This window comes from Alexandromys fortis, unplaced genomic scaffold (assembly GCF_014885135.2).
Source record: "Alexandromys fortis isolate MF-2015 unplaced genomic scaffold, M_Fortis_MF-2015_v1.1 scaffold_81, whole genome shotgun sequence".
NCBI classification, from domain to species: domain Eukaryota; kingdom Metazoa; phylum Chordata; class Mammalia; order Rodentia; family Cricetidae; genus Alexandromys; species Alexandromys fortis.
In genome coordinates this window covers 5,160,256-5,173,715 of record NW_026067960.1, presented here as the reverse complement: position 1 = coordinate 5,173,715, position 13,460 = coordinate 5,160,256, and the positions used below count along the sequence as shown (strand labels likewise).

The window sequence follows — 13,460 nt, the reverse complement described above, 5'->3', positions numbered from 1 at the left end:
GCGCCCCACCCCTCACTGTGGTAATCAGTCAGGAAGGCTCAACCCCACTGGGAATTTGGCACAGGGCTCCTCCGTTCTGTCCTCCAAGGGGACTAGGCACAATGCGGGAACATTGGGTTCCTCTCTCCGGGGTGCTATTTTGCTGTTACTCAAGCTCTCTGATCTCCACTGGCTCTCACCAGGAGAAATTATGAAAACTCCAAGCTCCTGATCTTGTGATTTAGGGGGAAAGGCCAGCTGGAGCCAAAAGGAAACAACAAGGAGAAATAGCCAACTTTAGGGTTCTGTCCTGACCACTATAGAGTGCATGTTGGGAAGAGGATGAGGTCAGAGCTGGACACATCACCCCTGAGGAGACTTAAAGTTGCCCCTTCTTACCTTCTGCTTTATGCAGATCAACACACACAGTTCCTTATGTCTTTCTCTCTTCCATGAAATCAGTGATTTGAGTCTTGTCCCTGAAGCTTATGAGCCTTGCTTTCCGCTGCAGATGTCAGGAGTGGGCTTTGCCCACATCCCAGCGTAGAGTTAGAGTTAGATTGCCTACGCATCTAGCTGAAACATCAGTGGAAGAAATCACTAGCTCGGAGACCTCTGGTTTTGAATGTCTTCTGCCCCAGCTTCTGCCTGGAACTGGTGTCTTGGGGTGGAAATATTGCTGGTTGCTAGGAATCTGGTTGTCCAGAAGGCCCTTGGCTCCCAGCCATGCCTTTGTCCAACTTTCCTGAGTATCTCAGTGCCCCACCCCCACCCCAACGTCAACCACCAGCACAGAGAGCCTCAGAGTGGTTTTCATCTTGCCTGGGGTTCTGACTCAGTTTTCATAGGTCGGGGGGGAGGGGGAAGCCTCCAGTCCAGAGAAAGCCCTTGGTGGTATCATGGTTCAGGCTCATGCCCATAGAACCCCTTGAGCTTGAGCTCTTCCATCTATGATTAGACCAGTCTCGCGTGTCTAGTCCCGAGGCTGTGGCAGGTGGAGACTCTTCCTTTATGTACAGAGTGAAGTGGAGAAGGGAGGCAGTTTTCTTCAGGCAAATGAGTCTGCGCTCTGTAACCAGCCTGTCCAGATAACTGGACAAGATGGGCCTCATGCACAGGGCTTACTCTGAGTTAAAGAGGATTCTGAGGTATTTGTTTATTATTTTTCACTTGGTTTTGTTTTTCAAAAGCAGTCTAGTAGACATCCTATCCTGCCCTGTGCCCCCAAGGGTTCTGCACAGGCATGCTTGTAGGTGTGCGATCTATGCCAGGCTCCCTTTAACCTGCCTTTGTCCTTCCAATGGCCACCTTTCTCTGTACAACACAGAGTTGTTGAACTGGGTCACTAATGTACAATGTTAAGGTGACGTGATTCCTAGTGGGACCCATGAGGACTTGGAGTGGCATACAATGAAGCCTTCCTTAGAGGACTAAAATGTAGGTCTTCGGTCCAGAAATGAAGACAGTGGTCCCAGCCCTCACTGCTGTGGTAAAAAACCTCCATTAATTATAGGCCTCTCCTCATGTTGGCCATGGCTTCCCTCCTGGCCCATCTATCATCTGTGATGAAAGGAGGAAAAGCCAGAAACCCTGGGTGGGTGCTAGCCACTGTCCCATAGGAAGGCTCCATGGTGCCTACTGGGTGTCCACTGACAGAGAAGGCAGGAGACCAGCCTGCACAGCCTCCCTCCTGCACACTGGATGCATAATTAGAGAACAATGTGGGTTTAACTAGCTGCCTTGGCCTGCTTTTGATTGTCAGTGCTCCAGGAACGAAGAGCTTGAGATGGACCTTGGGAGGCTGGAAATTAAGAAAGACTGCTTTTCCCCAGGGTCAGGAAGTCTCCATCTTGTCCCTTTGAAATGTTCTGATGATCTCTCTGTTATGAAAAAGAGAAAGACAGCCTTGCTGTCTGCTGGGGCTAAGAGGCTTTGAAGGACATTTCAGCCCTCTGATTGTTGATGCATCGTGTGGTCTGCACTTTTTTTTATTGTGATCTGTTTTATTCCTATTGAGTTTGTTAAATTGTACATCTTCCTGATGCTTCCCTCGGTTGGTTTATAGCCAGGCAATCGTTGTTTTAAGACCTGCCTGTGCCTTCCTCCCAGGTACTGATTCCTAGCTCTCTGATAGTTTTGCCCATTTATTTTCCTATACAAATTTAAAAACCATTTTTATCAAGTTCTGTAATAACCCTGTGATGTTTTGCCTGGAACTGCATAAAGTCATAAATTAAGTGAGGAGCACTGTGGTCTTCTGCATCAAGTCTTCAGCCTGGAGTCTCTTCATTTATTCAGATCTTTCCCACATTAAGGGCTTTTATTTTCTTTGTACAATTTGAATGTAAAATGTGGTATTTGATCCTTGAAGAGGTGGCATAGGTAGGTTTCTCAGGCGTTTGATGCGTTGTTGTTTTGTGAATGGGCTGGCTGTTTTTCAATAGGTTTCCGGGCTGTTGATAACATGTTCATGGGATGATGTTGATTTCTGTACAGTTTCCTTAGATTCTGCTATTTCTAGAATGGGCTGATTGATGAGGCCCCCAGTGGCTCCCTAGTGCATGCTCAGCTGACTTCTAGAGGGGAGGGTGGAGGGCTCAGCTCCTGCACAGCTTGCCCAGCGCTTGTCTGAGGGGTGAAGACTCTCCTTTGAGCTCTCACCACTCCAACTGAGTTGAGGAAGGTGCTCACCTGACTGGGGCCACACAAACCTCCCATCTTTTGGGATTTTGTTTTTTGTTTTTTTGTTTTTCCTTTTTAGAAGGACAGGGAATGATAATTAGAAGTTTGTATGGGAGTGTTAGTTTTGCTTTTAAGTTTTTAAAAATAAGTAGGAAATGTTTTAAAAATCAAACTGAATTTTACCACTCCCCCAATAATTTAAAACCAAGCTGGTGTTAGGGTACGAAAAGAACCTTACCGAATGTAGGAACTAATGGAATTCCTGTGTTGCGTCTGCTGATGGTGTCAAACTGCTAATTAGCAGGTGAAACTATAGACATTCACAGTCTTCGGAAACCAGACAGTGCACTTCTGGGTGATAGACAAGTGGGAGAAGACTAAAGAAGAAATTAAGAAACTCCTAGAAGCAAGTGGATAAAAACACAACAAACCCAATCACTGGCACCAATGACGCAGTTTTAAGAGTTTACAGTTCAGCACCTCCTTAACGAACAGCAAGGTGGCTCAGTCTAACTTCAGTTCCAGAACCCATGTGGCCAAGTTGTCCTCTGACCTCTGCACATAGATGAATAGCTCTGTGATGCATGTCATGGCCTTAGGCAAACATGAACAGTTAATAACCAGAATGAGTAGCCCAGAAACAGTTACGTTGGGGCAGAAAAACAAAGGGCTAGTTTTTGAGTAGGATTGGCAAGTCTTTAACCAAACTGACTAAAAGAAAGGAATAGACAATCCAATTGATAAATTTAGATAGGACGGCGTAGACAGCAGAGCAGAGTGAGGAATCAGCAAACCACGTGTGCATGGCTTAAATACATATATTCCACACATCTGGAAAATCTAAAGTAATTGATTTTGAATTTCCTTTTTGAGTTCCAAAAGAAATCTATTAAACCCAAATGAGATAAATAATTTAAGCAAATCTATAGTGAGTAGTGATGCTGGTGTGTAATAAAAACAGTCACATGACTAAAATAGTCTGGGCTCAGATGAGTTCACTGGGGAATTTTACCAGGCCTTCTCAGAGGACCCAAGACCAGCACGTCTCAAATTCCTCCATGGAACAGGAAGGGAGGAACATTTCCAAACTCTTTAAGAAGCCAGTATTATTGAGATGCCAAAGCTGGAAACACACATGAAGATTATGCACCCATTTCACATGGTTGTAAAAATGCCCCAAAAGATATTTAAAAGAACTCATGGGATGGCTCAATGGATCTAAGCTTGTTGCCCAGCCTGGGGACATACCCATCCACCCACCTACATGTTGAAAGGAAAGAGCTGAATTCATCCTTGTGTGATCCTTCCTCCATTAGTCATGGCACAGGCACAGGCCATACACATAACGCACAAATAAATTTTTTAAAACTTCCAACCAGATTCAAGAAAAGATCAAAAGGATACCTCATCACAATGACAGTAGGTTTCATTCCAGGGAAGCAGGGATAACAACACACAGAGATCTATAAATGTGACATGTCATGTAAACGAACTCATGAGGTCATTTGAAACGATGCAGAAAAGATTTGTGTAAGCTCCAATATCCCTTTTGAATGAAAGTCCTGAAGAAACTTGGAGTAGGAGGAACATTGCTTGATATAATAAAGGCCATATATGGCAGACCTGTAGCCAACATTATAAATGGGGAAAATTCCCAGTATTTCCATTAAAATCTAACACAACATAGGGGTGCCCCCTGCTTCTGCCTTTATTTGGTATGGTATGTAAAATCTTAATTAGAACACTGAGACCAGAGAACAAGCAGGTGCATCACTCATAGGAAGAAGTCAAAGTTTTGTTTGTGGATGCTATGACTCTACACAGAAGGCCTTAAAAGCCCACCAGACAACTCTGAGATCTATCAACACTATAAAACACAGCAGTGCACACAAAGTCATACAAACCATGGCAGCTGTGCTGCAGTGACAAACACCAAGGATGAAACAGGAGATATGCATCTCCAAATTGCCCTACAATCCTTGCAAGAGTCTTTTTTTTTTTTAAGATAATTTTTTGTTTTTCAAGGAATTTTTTTTCCCCCTAACACCACACATTTCATTTGAAATTTTAATCTGAAATCTACACAGAACTTGCAGCTGAGTGCCATCTTGGGCTTTGGAATTAAAATCTTTGGTAAATCTGGGCTGCTTTTACTTGAGAATTATTTTGCTTTTATTTTTCTAGATTGTTCTATCAGTTCCCAACCTATGGATTATGACCACTTGGGGAGTGAACAACCCTTTCACAGGGATCACTTAAGAACATTAGAAAACAGTAATTTGCATTGTAATTTATAACAGTAGCAAAATTAAGTTATAAGGTAACAGCAGAAATAATTTTATGGTGGGGGGGGTCACCACAGCATGAAGGATTATTAAAGAGTCACAGAGTTAGGAATATTGGGAACCACTGCCCTAGTTAGTGGTTTAACTAGGCTGCTGTTTTTGTCCCTTCCCCCAATTTCTTCACCCTTCATTTATGGCTCACTATGTTATATGAAAGAAAGAGGGGGTGTCTCCAATGAGAACACAAGGGCGCAGCTCCTTCTGCTTATTTTAAAGAGCTTTTTCTCTACAGCTGTGTTGTGTTTTGTTTTCTCAGTGTTAGGTAGTTGGTGTTTATGGTGATGGCACCAATAAAGGTGGTGGTATTGATGGTGGCAATGGTAGGAAAGGTCAAAAGATTAGAGGAAGGAATTCAGTGACCTCAGGCAGGAAGTCAGATGCTGGCACATTGGGTTGTCTGTATGAAATACACCTATAATTTTCTTTGAGTGAGGTTTTTGTTTTTTTTTGTTTTAGACAGGACTGAGGCAATAGAGTACAGAAGAGCCAGTTTGAGGTTGGATGCCTGTGAGCTAAAGCAGACACTGCCTCTCCTCTCCATACAGTGGGCATCACACTGCAGAGCCCTGGAAAGGAACTCTTTTGTATTCAGAGCACACAGTGCTGGAAACTCTCTTGTACTTGGATGTCAGGGGATGCTTTCCTGGGAAGGTCTCCTTGAACACTTGAGCTGAGACTGATGGGACAGTCAGCAGAGCTGTAGAACATAGGGTTGAGTTGGGGGTGGAGGACCATGTTGAATGGTCTTCATTGGTTGAAGCCCTTACTTACCCTGGTGACCAGGAGGTGCCTAATCAAGTTTGTTAGAAAGCTCTGGTATCAGGATTGGGAAGTAAAATGGAAAACCAGTGTAGGTGTAGCCAAGAGAGTTAACTATAGAAATATATAAAAATGGGTGGTGGTAACAGTCACAAGGCTTGGGGACAACATGGATGTGCCAAGGGGAATGTGTCCCCTTTCACTGAGCAAAAGAAATGGGGAGCACAGCTATGTGTGTGATAACATTGTGTCTCATGCTCCCACATGCTGAGTATCCTCCTGTCTTAGCCTGGGGGCTCTAGAAGTAGTACTCTTTGGCCCCACAGGAAAAGGCATCAGATGATGCAGAAATGTCTGAATCTGGCCCTCAATGGAGATTCTCTGATGGACGCAGAGGAAACCTAGTGCCAAGGAGCCACCTCAAGGGGCGCTCCACATTGGATCTAGCTTCTTGGACTTTCACAGAAGTTCCAGAAAGATCTAGTCTTAGCTGCCCTTAGCTTACCCGTAAGAACACCAGCAGGGAGAACCAGCTTGTAGGCTGTCTTCCTAGTCTGAGCTCTGTCTGTCTCAAGCTTGCATGCCCCAGGTGAAGAGTCTTGGAGTGGAGACGGAAAGTGAGCCCAGGCTCATGTGCCAGCCCTCTTGATAGCAATGGATAGTTCACAATTCCACATTCCTTTCTTGATCACTTTAGAACTGGCATTCCACTGGCTCCTTATTGAAGGAAGCAAGAGCTAAAAGTGCCTTGAAGGCTAGAAATAGAACCATACCATGCCCCGGGTAGTCAGGCCTAGCCAAGTCCACACGACAGCTGGAAGGACGTGGCCAAGGTGAAAACTAATGTAGTTTAGTGACATTCTTTTTCTGCTGGCAATTCAAAATCTATATCCAGCTCTAAAAGCACCAGTTATTCCTTAAACTGCGCCGCAAACTGTGGAATTGAGGTGCAAGAAAGGCGAGCGCCTGCATTCTCTCAAGATGTCTGCCCCATGGACCCATGGCAGACCAGAAGCTCTCCCAGGGACATACAGTTGTCTAAATGATATGTACCATTTAATAACCCCACAGTGCCACGCAGAGCTAACGCTCACCTCTGTGCCCAGAGTCTGCGTGGGAGAGGGCTGGGGTTGTTTGCTTTGCCTGTGGGGTCGGGTGTGACCTGGGTTTAATCACTCTTTAGCCACAGAGAAGCGTTAAAAGTGTGCAGCTTGGATTTCAGAGCTTTGCTGTGAAGAAAAAGGGAGGGAAGACATGGGCAGGATGGTGGAGGGAGAGTGTTCCTTCTGGGGAAGGGGGTGACAGTGGCAGCTACACTCCAGCTTGTGGGTTCATTTCCTTTCCTCTAGTCTTGGTGGTGACCCCTGCAGCACCCTTAACAGTACTCTGCATAGGCTTGCACCTTCCTCCTGTGATAGCACTGGAGCCCAGAGGAGACTTCCCCTACTAATCCTGGATCTAGACATTTGAAGCTAGAAACGGCCATAATTAAAAGAATGCTCCTCACTTTAGGCATCAAGGTCCCTGTCTCCAGCCCCACCCCACTGCCTCTCCCCAGACACTTCTGAGTTAGTCACAGTGTAAGTGGGGCTCCTTTATGAATGCCATGTGAGGCGCTAAGACACGGGCGTAGAGAAAATAGAGAATGTAGTGTTATCTTATCGCTCTAGTGCATTCACCAGAGAGTGGCTTTGCTCGCCCATGGCTCCTTTACTCTTTCTTTCATCATTTATTTGTGTATGTGGGTGTGCACATGTATAGAGGTCAAAGGGCAGACAGTTTGTGGGTTCTAGGAATGGAGCTCAGGTTGTGAGGCTTAACAGTAAGCCCCGATGCTGGCTGAACTGATTCACCAGCCTTCCTCCAACTTTCAGGCCAGATGTGAGTGTGTGATGAGGTAGTTTGCACTGGGGAGGTGGAAGGGGCTCCCTTTCCAATAAGTGTAATTGCAACCAGGAGAAATGCCTTGGGCCTATTTTCCTTCCTTAACCTTTGCCTCCTAATAATACACGGACAGAAGTCATTGTCTTGAGGGACTTGGCTGTGACATTTGCTGTCACTGTGCATGTTTGCCTTGCAGACAAAGCAGCCTGATCATAAGAGCTTTCCCTTGCTCTTGGGCTCCAGTGAGTTGCCTCCCAGAGTACCGTGTGCCAGGGCCAGCTCTGCTTCTGGCCAGGGTCTCATCAGTCTCATAGGATGACATCTGTCCTCAAGGCCCTTTGGGTTTTCAGGATTCAGGTGGAAGGAGGTAGACGTCTTTCACTTTATGTTGTTTGTCTGTGATGCCAAGAAGATTTGCCTAAAAATACTGATTTGTCTATGGCCCAGGTCTCCTTGCACAGAGAGCCAATCATGCCTGCATGATGGACTGGAACTATTCACAGTGAGCAGGACATACACCTGACTGGACCTAGTCCCCAGGTCACAGGGGCTCGTGATAGTATTTTTAAATGCTAGGTGTTCTCTCTCTCTCTCTCTCTCTCTCTCTCTCTCTCTCTCTCTCTCTCTCTCTCTCTCTCTCTCTCTCTCTCTTTTCTTGCTCCCAGTGCCAGAGAGAGAATCGAGGGACTCAGGCATATGAGGCAAATGCTGTACTACTGAGCCACCATCACTCTGCCCCCAATGCTAAAATTTTAAAGTGTATGTTCAGCCTGTGCCTTCAGGTCTGGGTTAGTTGGAGCCATCTTGGGTTATCTGGGGAGTAGGTTAGGGTGGGGACTTGATTCTTCTCTTCTCTCCATAAATGAAGAGGTTGCCCAGGAAAGGCCTCTGTGCACGGGTCTCTTTTAGGGTTTCTAGAATCCTGTTACCATGTGCAACGTTTAAGCTTGTTAAGGAAGTTTTTAAATACACCCAAGTGGAGGTCAACAGCCTGAGTGTGGCTATGGTAGCCATGTGCATGTCCACCTTTCTGCCTCTGCTGACCGGCACCCTTCCTCTCCTGGAGCCCTGCAGGTGTTGGACAGCAGTGACTTTCCTCTTCTCAGCTTATGGTTGTTGCTCCTTCCTGGTTCTTTGGGTGAGAGGAAGAAGCCGTCTTCTTTTCCTTGCAGAGAACTGATAGGGAACTTTCAAACAGCTTTATCCTGTGCTTGGTGACACGTGCCACTCAACTGGGTTGGGCACTACCTTAGGCCCTTAGGCCGTTGTAAGCCCCAGGACTTCCTTACAACTACTTCTTGCATTGGGAACCCCTTGAAAGAATTTGGAGAAATTAGTCTTTGGCAATCTCTGTTTTTGTCAGGGCCAGTCAGCACGTCTTCAGTAGCAGGCATCCAGGCAGATTCCGCTGTGCTCTTTTTGGAAGAATGTATGGTGGGGACATTTGGAGTCTACATGATGACAGTTGTCACTGCCTGTGGAAAGAGTTCGGCTGAGCCAGCTGCTAGGCCTCTTTGTATTATATTAATAGCAGGGCCATGGGGCCCACTGGGGTTGGAAGCCAAGGAGAAGGGGACAGCTGTGGCGGACATCACACCATGCTCTAGGCATGTGCTCCCATGTCACAGGCATACAGATGGCCCGCACCTTGTCCTGCCGCTCAAAACGCCCCTAGTCCCCTGCTTGACTTTTCCTTATAGGGGCAGGAATGTGGGGGCATCCATGGGGTGAAGGAGCCAAATTAAGATAGGCTGACTGAAAAAGGGTTGAATGGCCTGAGCTGTAGGTCAGCAAGCAAGTGTGCTGGGGGAGCCAGGCGTGTGGAGCCAAGCAAGCCAGCAGTGTCCAAGCAACTGGGAGTATTGGGTCCTATGTGGCAAGGGGAGGCAGGTGGTTTTAAATGTCATAGGCCAAATGGCAGCTCGGTTGGCAGCAGGCTGGAGCGATGGGATTTGGAGGACACTTTTGCTATGCCTAGATATGGTCAGGAGAATGGGGCAGGATTAGGGCCTGGGCACTGCCTAACCTGTGAATAATGAATAAGCTGGAGGTACCAGGGACAGGTGAGGAACACTGAAGCAAGTGTGGGGTCTGAGGACAGACAGAACAGGATGGAGTGGAGAGGTTAGAGCTCTCAGGGATGGATGGGGTCAGGGAGAAAGCCTATGGATCGGGCCCTGTTCTGGTGTTAAGGAGAAATGAATGCTAAACTCAGTACCCTGTTTTCTTCTCTAGTACTCCAGGCAAGAATCTGAGTGGGTTCAAAGTGAGACCAACCAAGCTCTGGGCCTCAGAAAGAACTACCAGCAATAGCCCTGGTGATAAATAGTATATTTGAACACCCACCATTGTAAGGCAGAGTTAGAGACCACCCCTCCCTCGTCCTAGTCACCTAAATACGTGATGTTACAGCCACACAGTTTTCTTTTTCCTTCCTTCCTTGGTCTGGATAATAATAGCTCATTGACTAGTGTTTAAATACTAGGTTTTTACCAAAATCCTCAGATATGTAACTTAAGACATAGAGGAACCTCTGGTCTTCTGGACCCGCCATCCGCCTGACCACAGGTGGCCATGGGCAAGGGACGACTGCCCCCTTTTGGTCCACTGAGATGCCTGCTGTCACTCATTTTGAAGAGGGAGCCTTTGCCTTTTCTGAAGTACAGCGCAGCTGTTCTTGTCCCAGGAATACTGGGCCCTTGGAGCTAGGCAGATACCCTGCAGCTGACTTGTTGGCTGGGCCCTCTTGACTTTGCTGTGTCATTGGTCTAGGAGGCCTGGGGCTTGGTCATTGACACAGACTGTGTCTGCAGAAGGGAAGGCCAGGGGACTAGAGAATGAGTTTCCATGGGGGCCTTCGATAGGCTTAATAAGCCAGCATGGCTGTCCAGTTCCCTCTTTGTGACTCCTTAGTAACCTGGCCTGTACCAGAGTTAGGTAGTTACCATGGCAACATAACATCTGTGCTGTCTGCCCCTGGGCCTTCCTCCACCCCAACTGGGTAGGGCCTGGCCTGGCATAGAAAAGCAGAGACATCATCAAGAAGGTCCTGGAATCTGGAGCTTGCAAATGAGAAAAAGGGGTTGAGGCTGGGGAAAGGGACCCTTGGGTGGCCCCAGGTTCAGCTCTGTTCTTATCCCTCCTGGGTTTCTTGCATTTCCTTGGCTGTACAGACTTCTCCCCAGCTCACTCTTGCTTCTTGGAAGGACTGATAGTGTGAAAAGAAGGCTGTTTGCATGCTTTCATCTCCGGAAGCCTATGCTGCGTCCTGTGGTACCATGTCACCTGCTTACTGCTCTGCACTCAGTCTTGGGGTTTCCGATGCCCTCATTCTTATTGACCTGTTTATAGTGTCTGCCGTGTGGAGTCCCAGGCCTCAGGGGGACTCTATGTTCATTTAATTACTGAGTCTTCATGACAACTTAAAGAGGAAGCTTAACTACAAGAGAGGTCCTGACTTGCCCGGGGCCATACAGTTAGGAAGGGGCACAGCCTAGCTTCTAACTTAGGAAGTCAGTTGACTTCCAGAGCCAGTTTCTCAAACACTGCCCTCTGCTGCTTTTTGGAAATGGAGGGGCCTTTGAGGAGGGTCCAAGAGGAGCCTGGAGCTGAGGTGATGTCAGGCCCTCAGGAGCCTGCCCGCAGCAGGCCTGAGAGGGAGCTGGTTGGGAATGAGCTGGCTGGAGCTGTACAGAGGCATGAAGAGGGAGGCAGGTAACTTTCCCCTCACTCGGGTTGGGGTCTACACTTAGAAGCTCTGACGGCTACGGGGAAGAGTGGCAAGGAGATAATTTACCTCAGGTGAGGCCTCATTGGCCCTCATGGTGGTCATGCTACATGCAGGAGGCAAGTGAGCAGAAGCTTAAGGTTGACTTGGAGCTGATGACTATCTGGGCTACCCTCGACCACCAAGAATTTGGGGGATGTTCACTAAAATGGTAACGCCTGGGAGAGGCTTCTCTGGGGCCTCACTGGCAGTGTAAAAAGGGACCCTCATTAAGCCTAAGCCAGAGCTAAGGCCGTAGGCTGAAACAGTTTTGAACAACCACCCCAAGTGGTAGGGAGAGCCCAAGGTGTCCTTGAGGATGGTGGTGGGGTGCACTTGTAATAGCAGTGGCTCAGCACCTTTGAGATCACAGCTTACCTTCTTGGCAGCCTGGAGAGCTGAGAGGTGGGAAAGCCTTTGTGTGTTCGTATGGCCAGCGTCTGGGCCACATCTCCAAGTCAGACACATCCACAGAGGGGACTCTGAAGGGATCACCTTGATACTCCTGGGACCCCAGTAAAGCTGCGGTCTTCCTCTGGGGAATACAAAGTACCCCAGCCCTCAGCAGTAGGATGTGCACTAAAACACCTTCTCTGAGCCTCAGCGTAGGACTCCTGGGACCCTTCTGTCCTGAGCTCCTCTTAGGCATGGTGCCATCCTCAGTTGTTCAAGCCATGTCACCTGTGAGTGTCTGTGTTTGTTGTCTGTAATGGTGGTTGAGTGAAGGATGGGCCTCATTGATTCATTTGTTTCTGTCCCTTGTCCTTGCTTTGCTGGATCAGCTGGAGGACCATGGCTCTGTCCTCTTCTGCTTGATCTTTTCTAAACTGAGAAATCTCATCTTCAGACTCGAGTTCCCGTACTTGCCTGGGAGAGGGCTCTGAAGAAAAGGGTTCTGGGAAGATGATTTGTCTAGGATCATGGACAAAGACCTTGGAAGATGACTTCCAAGCCTATTTGTTAATGACCTGTATTCCCTCATTAGAAAAGGACTCGTATTTCCAAAATCATGACTCTTATGTCTCACATGGTCAAATAGTAGCCCAAAGATTGCCCATAAATATGTCTTTTAATGGCTGTTTGGCCACCAGGTCAGACATTAAGTCGAAGAACTTTATATAGCCGTATCTGTTTGGTTTATGCTGTTGATACTCCCCGCCCCATTTCTCTCTTGTAAGCATCTTTGGAGCCTTGCCACCACGGTGTGCGATGTGGAGCCTCACAAAGGCCCCTTTGAGATTGGAAACCTGCTCCGCTTCAGTCTCTTGTATGTGGAGCACAACCTTCAATCCTGAAGGGAAGGTTTGCTAAGCAGGAGAGCTCTGGGAAGCTCTGTCTCCTGAGGTAAGAATTGACTATCACCTTACCCAGATCCAGTAAGGGTCTTCTGAGTAGAAAGGTGGATCTTGCTGGAACATAGACCCAGCATGGTGGCTCCTCAGAGCTGTGGAATCTACAGGGCTTCAAGAGACATCGACAGCATTGGGGCCCAGCAGGAGAGGCCCAGGCCTTTGGCAGAGGAGGGCTGTTCTTCCCTTGAATTTTATGACTGGGAGGAACTAGCCTTCTCTCTGCTTAGGAGTGGGCTAACAGCTTCCAGAATGTTCCTGGTTATACACAGAACTTGTCCTCAGAGGTCCCCTTCCCTGTCAAGGTAGCTGATTGGGGTAGAAAGTGCCAGAGACAGTTGTATCTGGAGGCCACTGAGAAGTGGGAGGGTCTTGTCAGAGTACCTGGAGCTTCTCAGGCCACCATACTCGCATTTCAAAGCCATGACCTGCGTCCAGGCACCTGGGAGGGGGCTTGGCTAGCTGAGCAGGCTGTCCAAGGTTAGTGATCATTTTGGAACCTTGTCCAGAAAGAGACTCTCTGGGGTCTTGGGGTTGGAGAGACAGAGGGAGAACTGGGAGGGCCCAAGAGGGGATCTCCATCCCTATGCAAACAGAATAGCCTCGTGGAAGATAACTGGAAAGGACCTTTCTGGAGGGCCCCCCCTCAATCCTGTTGTGCTCGCTTCAGAGGGTTGGGTGGAGGCTCTCCTGAAG

The 13,460-nt window shown here is 47.7% G+C and overlaps 1 long non-coding RNA gene across 4 annotated transcripts in view; it reads left to right on the top strand.

The window, feature by feature from the left end:
- LOC126508025 (uncharacterized) overlaps window positions 1–13,460 on the top strand; it is a 28,488-nt gene that overhangs the window by 14,369 nt on the left and 659 nt on the right. For 3 of the 4 annotated variants that reach the window (XR_007593700.1, XR_007593698.1, XR_007593699.1), the window contains one exon: window positions 12,594–12,759. The exons of the other annotated variant lie outside the window; for it this stretch is intronic. This is a non-coding gene — a long non-coding RNA (uncharacterized lncRNA). The remainder of the gene's footprint in view (window positions 1–12,593; window positions 12,760–13,460) is intronic. 4 annotated transcript variants of the gene reach the window in all.